The following is a 6000-nucleotide window of genomic DNA, read 5'->3' on the forward strand; positions in this document are numbered from 1 at the left end:
CACTTTACAACATAATCACACTTTATGTTGATTACAACTTATGTAATCAACATAAGTTGATTTACAACAACTGTCCATATTTTAAAAAATGTTATTTACATTTAGTGCTTTTTGGAGGACTGCCTAATGAAGAGGAAAAGAGCAAAATAAACCTCTCCAAGCCACTCTTTGACACTGTACCGCCTTTAAACTATTCAAGGAAGCATAAAAGGCCAATTCATAAGCAAATCTTTTGCATAGAAAAGCACAATTTACACAGCACACCTAGTAGGTGTCAGAATTATTCACAAAATGGGTGTGACCCCAACTTTTGGAACCATTTATTTGCCTCATTTTCTGCCACCTTATTTGGTTTTCCAGATGTCCCTCCAGGACAGGGAGGCAAGCTCACAAGGAATGCACAGCCCGTCTGCTCCTTTCTCATCCTCCAGTAAGCCTGCTCCAAGACTCTCAGGATCTGCCTCTGTATTCACTCTGCCTGCTCACCTGGCTCCACAGGACCACCCTCCCATCCACTTCCTTCACTCCCACTGGAGACAACCTCAGACCTTACCTAATACTTCAGGATCTCCACAACATTTTCTCTTTTTCCACTTTCCAACTGGGCCTCTTATCTCAGATCCCTTACAGAAGGAGATAAGCAATGAATGACTAGGAGAATGATGTTCCTTGCACGTCCTCGCCTGTGTAATAATATCAGTGTGGCCCATTACTGGCCCTTCACGGAGGTTGTTTCACATCAGCCCTGAGGCTCAGGCGCTAATGCACCCCATTCAGGTTACAGAGCTATCAGTGTATCACCCCTTTCTCCAGGACTTCTAGGGCACCCTGGAGGATCCTGTGTTTCTGACTGAGCCAGGCTCAAAGCTGAAGTTTACACAACACACACCCAGAGTAAATGACCTTCACTGGTCCTAACCTACATACCTGCCTGAAGGACAGAACAGGGACAGGTTTGTGAGCCCAAACAGGATGGGTGGCAGCTTTCAAGTAGTTCCTCTCTGTGGTGAGTAGCTCAGCCTCTATGCCTGGAATGCACTGGAGAACTGCCGTCCAGTCCTCTCCTCGCATAGAGGCCTCCTCAGCTTCCTCGTCACATGGGTTACTTCCCCGTTCACTCCCTGCCCAGATGCGGGTCCAGCTGCAGCCTCAGCCCACGGACGCAGCAGGCACCTGGGAAACAGCTGCCGGTGACCCAGATTGTCTTTGGTCAAGGCCGGCCCAGCCTGCAAGGAGCAACTTATAGAACCCAATTCCGAGAGTCCTAGGAGATCTTACCAGCTGGCCAGAGAGACAGAGGCATGTGGCCAGTGGCCCTAGGGCCATCCTTCTCCTAAGGTCTAGGAGACAGTCAGTCCCAGGACTGCAGCAACCAGACCGACCGAGGGACAGATCATCTCCAGGGTGGTGATTCGATCTGTGCTTGGACGGAACCACTAGTTCACACGGGGCACCCTGGCTTCACTGCTCAGCAACTTAATTAAGCATCTGAACAATGAGAATCACACACAGACTAAGAAGAATTATTCACCAGCAAGGAAGGAAACTGGAGGAATCCAGAAATCTTCGTGAATTCTCTGCACTGGAAGAAAGGATTAAAATCTAAGAAAGGTAGAGGACTGCAATAGGAGGAAAAACCAAAAAAAAGCCTCAAGTGTGGCAAGAGAAACTATAATTAAAATAGCAAATTGCAATTTCGGGGTGGGAGGAGGGGATAGATGAGCTTAAAGACCAAGGGACATCTAGTGAAGCATCTGACAGAAATGATTCCCAGGGTTGTTCTGGGGAGAAAAATCCATCTGGAAACAGAGAAAAGGAAATGAAACAAGAATTTGCTGCATTATTTAAAGCTTTCCATGGTGGGGGTAGGGTAGGGGACATTCAGGAGACAGGAGGTTAACAGAGAAGAGAATGGAATTGCTCTACTAAAAGGGATTAAAAGAATCATAAGGGCTTTTTAAAATGACTCAAGCTAAAAAAAAGGGGGGGGGGATGCAAATAATCGTAGGCTGTGAAATTAATGGTGGCCAAGATTCTTAGTTCATTCTTTAAATCTGCTTAACAGGAAAAATGAAGGAGAGACATTTGTATGCTTGGGGAGTGATGGAGTCCTTGAAAACGCAGTTCTATAGAGCACTGACAAGACCAAATGCACAGCAGACAATATGTGTCCTGGGATAAGACTGAGCTGGCAGGGAGCTCAGACTCTGTGGCAGGGGCAACCTGCTTACCTAAAAATACCTGGTGCCCCCTCCCGTGAACATTTGTCTTCCCAAATATCTGACTCCGTCATTAAAGTCTGCACATCATGTCCAGAAATTAGCAAGGTCTACAGATGTTCTTGTAACAAATCACATTGAAATTAGGAGGGGCCTGGGTTTGAATCTTAGTGCTGTTACTCTCCAGCTTTGTGACCTTGGGCCAGTTACTGAACCTCTCTGAGTTTCATCACCTTATAGGACTATGGTGAAGATTAAATGGCATTAAATATGACAGAATAGCTGTTGTAATGTTGGGTCAGTGATAGGCTATCAGAGAAGCTTCATTAAATTTAAATCCTCCACCCTTTGTCAGTGTCTTTGGTCCGAAGGACCTTCTTCACTGAGTCCTGTCCTTACAACACACTGCTTCCTAGGAGCTCCATTTTAGAGCTCATTAGGAAACACATTGGAGAAGGCAATGGCAACCCACTCCAGTACTCTTGCCTGGAAAATCCCATGGATGGAGGAACCTGGTAGGCTATAGTCCATGGGGTTGCAAAGAGTTGGACAGGACTGAGCGACTTCACTTTCACTTTTCACTTTCATGCACTGGAGAAGGAAATGGCAACCCATTCTCCAGTATTCTTGCCTGGAGAATCCCAGGGACGGGAGCCTGGTGGGCTGCCGTCTATGGGGTTGCACAGAGTCGGACACGACTGAAGCGACTTAGCAGCAGCAGCAGCAGCAGCAGGAAACACACAGGCCTAGAATCCTGGGGGAGGTACAAGTCACCCCGAGCCCCAGTGGAGTCTTCACATTGTCTCTCATCTTGACGTTGACACGCCCAGTAGCCTGCCCCGTCGGTGCAGCAGACCTCTGCGCATGGCCCCTCACACTCAAGCCCACCTCTGTGCTTTACCACACCGAGGCTCTCTTCAGCCCAGCCCTTCCCAGAGGCAGCCCTTCACCCCTGTGAGATGTCCGTACATCCTGAGGCTCAGACTCACCCTAAGGGAGCCCAGCAAGTGTGCTTGAGGCACTGGTCCTGCCTGTGTGGGGAGCTGGGGGGAGAAGGGCGGGGGAGAACAGGAGACAAACCAGCTTCTAAGCAGAAATGAGGAGACGTAGATCCTGGGGTAGCAGTGGGCTTGCTGAGACAGTCTGGGAAAGGAGTCAGCAGGACCTCATGATGAACTAGTCCTGGGTCAGGAGGATAATGGAGAAGGGAATAGCAACCCACTCCAGTATGCCTGCCTGGAAAACCCCATGGGCAGAGGAGCCTCGTGGGCCACAGCCCATGGGGTCACAAAAAGCCGGGAATGACTTGGCAGCAACTGAGCACACACGCACCAGAGGATGAGGAGAACCTAAACGGACCCGCATCGCCCCTTGGTCAGGAACGCTAGGTCTCTCTCTCCAGGGTGGACAGTGGTGGCTGATCTCCCAGTTAGTACTGCCTGGCCTGTGCCCTGGGGCTGCTGGTCACTGTCACTGCCTGTTTCTAACAACTGCACTGGCTTTTTCACTCTTCTTTAACAAGGACCTGTGAGCTCCAGCTTGTGCGTGGGCATGAAAGACAAGGCTCCTCCTGGAGTTGTGCTCCCCACTCTGAGGCGGGCCCACCTTGCTGTGGCTCCAAGGATCTCATTCAGAGGGCCATTTAGGGCTCACCCTGCGCTCCTGAGCTCGAGGCTAACTACATGCAGGGCGCAGCAAAGAGGAACGAAACATCCCTTGTGTCCCTCACTTCCCAGTGTGTGATAAGGATGGGATATCATCACCGGGCCCAGAACTCTCCAGTTTGTGTTTGCCCCATGAGGCCCACCAGGCCTCACTGTGCAGCTCTGGATGAACAGAAGTCCGCTTACTGAGGGTGGGAGAGAGGTTCTAACCTCCTTACCAACACCTTGGTGGCAGAGGTGGCCACCAATCCCCACTGCCTGGTATGCCCACCTCCCCCTGGATGTCTGGTCCAGATGAAGTAGTTTGGAAACCATACTAATTAAGTGAGTCAATTACAAGACTGTAACTTGGAGCAAATCCCTGAGCGTCTGAGCCTCAGTGTCTTCATCTGTAAAACAAGGACTATCATACATACCTCATGGGACTGTCAGTATGATAAACTAAAAAATGCAAATGCAATCTTTTGGTAAACTATAAACTCCAAATAAATGAACCTTAATAACTGAGTGCTTATGCATAGCCCAGGAAGCATATCAGCCCATACCCCTTAAGGAATCTTTCTTAGGCTGCTTGCCTAAACTTCCTTTGTGCCCTACCCTTTCCCCTCTAATAGCACTAATCAAGCAGTGTTAAATTCTCCCTTTGCATGTCAATCTCCTACAGTCTACTGACCACTGTTTCCTGGCCCACAGCAGTGGGGCTCAGTACAGATTTGCTGAATGAATAGACTGAGGGCCTGGAAAGCGGGGCTGAAGATGCCAGATACAGCCACCAGGGGGCAATCAAAGCCTTCCCAAGCAGGTCAGCTTGAGTCCTTGCTGAGGCCCTTCTCAGAGGGAGAGAGAGACCTGTAAGAACTGCTCTCTGATGGGTAAAGGCCAGGGCCTAGCGCCCGGGCTGCGAATTCTCTCTTTGTCTGACATTGGCTCCATACAAAGACAGGTCCATATCTACCATGGTGTTCAGAGTCCCTGTGTCTGCCAGAGCCTGAGTGTCCAAGACAACCCTGGAGGAATCCAGCTGTGCTGGGGGTGCAGGTGCTGCTGACAGGGGCCAAGGGCCAGTGTACGTGTTGTGTGCATGCATACATGCTAATCCCTGAATGGTGTGTTTATAAGAGCTCTTGGCTGCTCCATGGAGATCCTGCCACCCACCCACCCTCATAAGCAGCATTGAAGAAAAGGACCAGACAGCACTGAGACCTGGGATGTGGGTCTGGTCCACCAAGTGGCCCTCTGTGGCCTCAGCAAGCAGCTTCTCCCCACTGGGCCTTGGTATCCTCACCTGTGAAATGGCAAAGCTGGGCTAGGTGGCTGAGGGCCTCTCTAGCTCTGACCTTCATTCTCTGTGTCTCTGAGGTGAGGGTTGATTCAAGTTCAAGGGCTCCAGGTAACTTTGCAGATTCTCAGTCTGGGTCAGAACCTGAATCCTCAGGATGGGCCTCTGCTACGTCTGACTTCCTATCAGGATGGAACCCAGAATCACCGCAGTGGTCACGTCCTGAATGCTGCCCTGGGCTCACAGGCGAAGGCTTTCAAATGCCTGGGGGACGCTGTCACTTGTCTTTCTGCCTGTGGAGCTTTCCCAGGTGTGCAGCCTGAGCCGATCTCTGCTTGCCCTATGCATCCCTCAGTCCCCACCTCTCGTTCTCAAACCATCCAGCTGGGAAGGTGAGGTGTGGTGACAGACCCGGTGGTCTGGGACACTGGCAGCTAGCAGAGCCTGGGGCTTCAGTCTCCGGGGGCCTCTGCTCTCTGGGACCCCACCCTCACCCCCTCCCTTCACCTCCAGGCAGGACAGGCCAGACAGATGAAAATCTACCCAAGCACAAGCTGCTGTTGAAATAAAGGCAGAGATGTTTCTTTATAATTTTCCCCTTGAAATAAACCCAGACTTAAGAACAACAGAAACACGCAAAATGTGTTTTTAGTGGAACCCAGATGGAGGGCTGGAAGCCCAGCGGGCTGTCTCCATAGAGGGTTCTTGTCTCAGGAATTCTATCCTTTCCCCCCAACCCCCCTCAGGAGCACCCCCACCCCCAGCCCTTGGCCTGGGGCTCCCCAGCCCAGGGCCGGCTCCCTCAGGCCAGATCCTTGGGGTTGTTTCCAGGTGGGCA

This window comes from Bubalus kerabau, chromosome 2, assembly GCF_029407905.1.
Source record: "Bubalus kerabau isolate K-KA32 ecotype Philippines breed swamp buffalo chromosome 2, PCC_UOA_SB_1v2, whole genome shotgun sequence".
Taxonomy (NCBI): domain Eukaryota; kingdom Metazoa; phylum Chordata; class Mammalia; order Artiodactyla; family Bovidae; genus Bubalus; species Bubalus kerabau.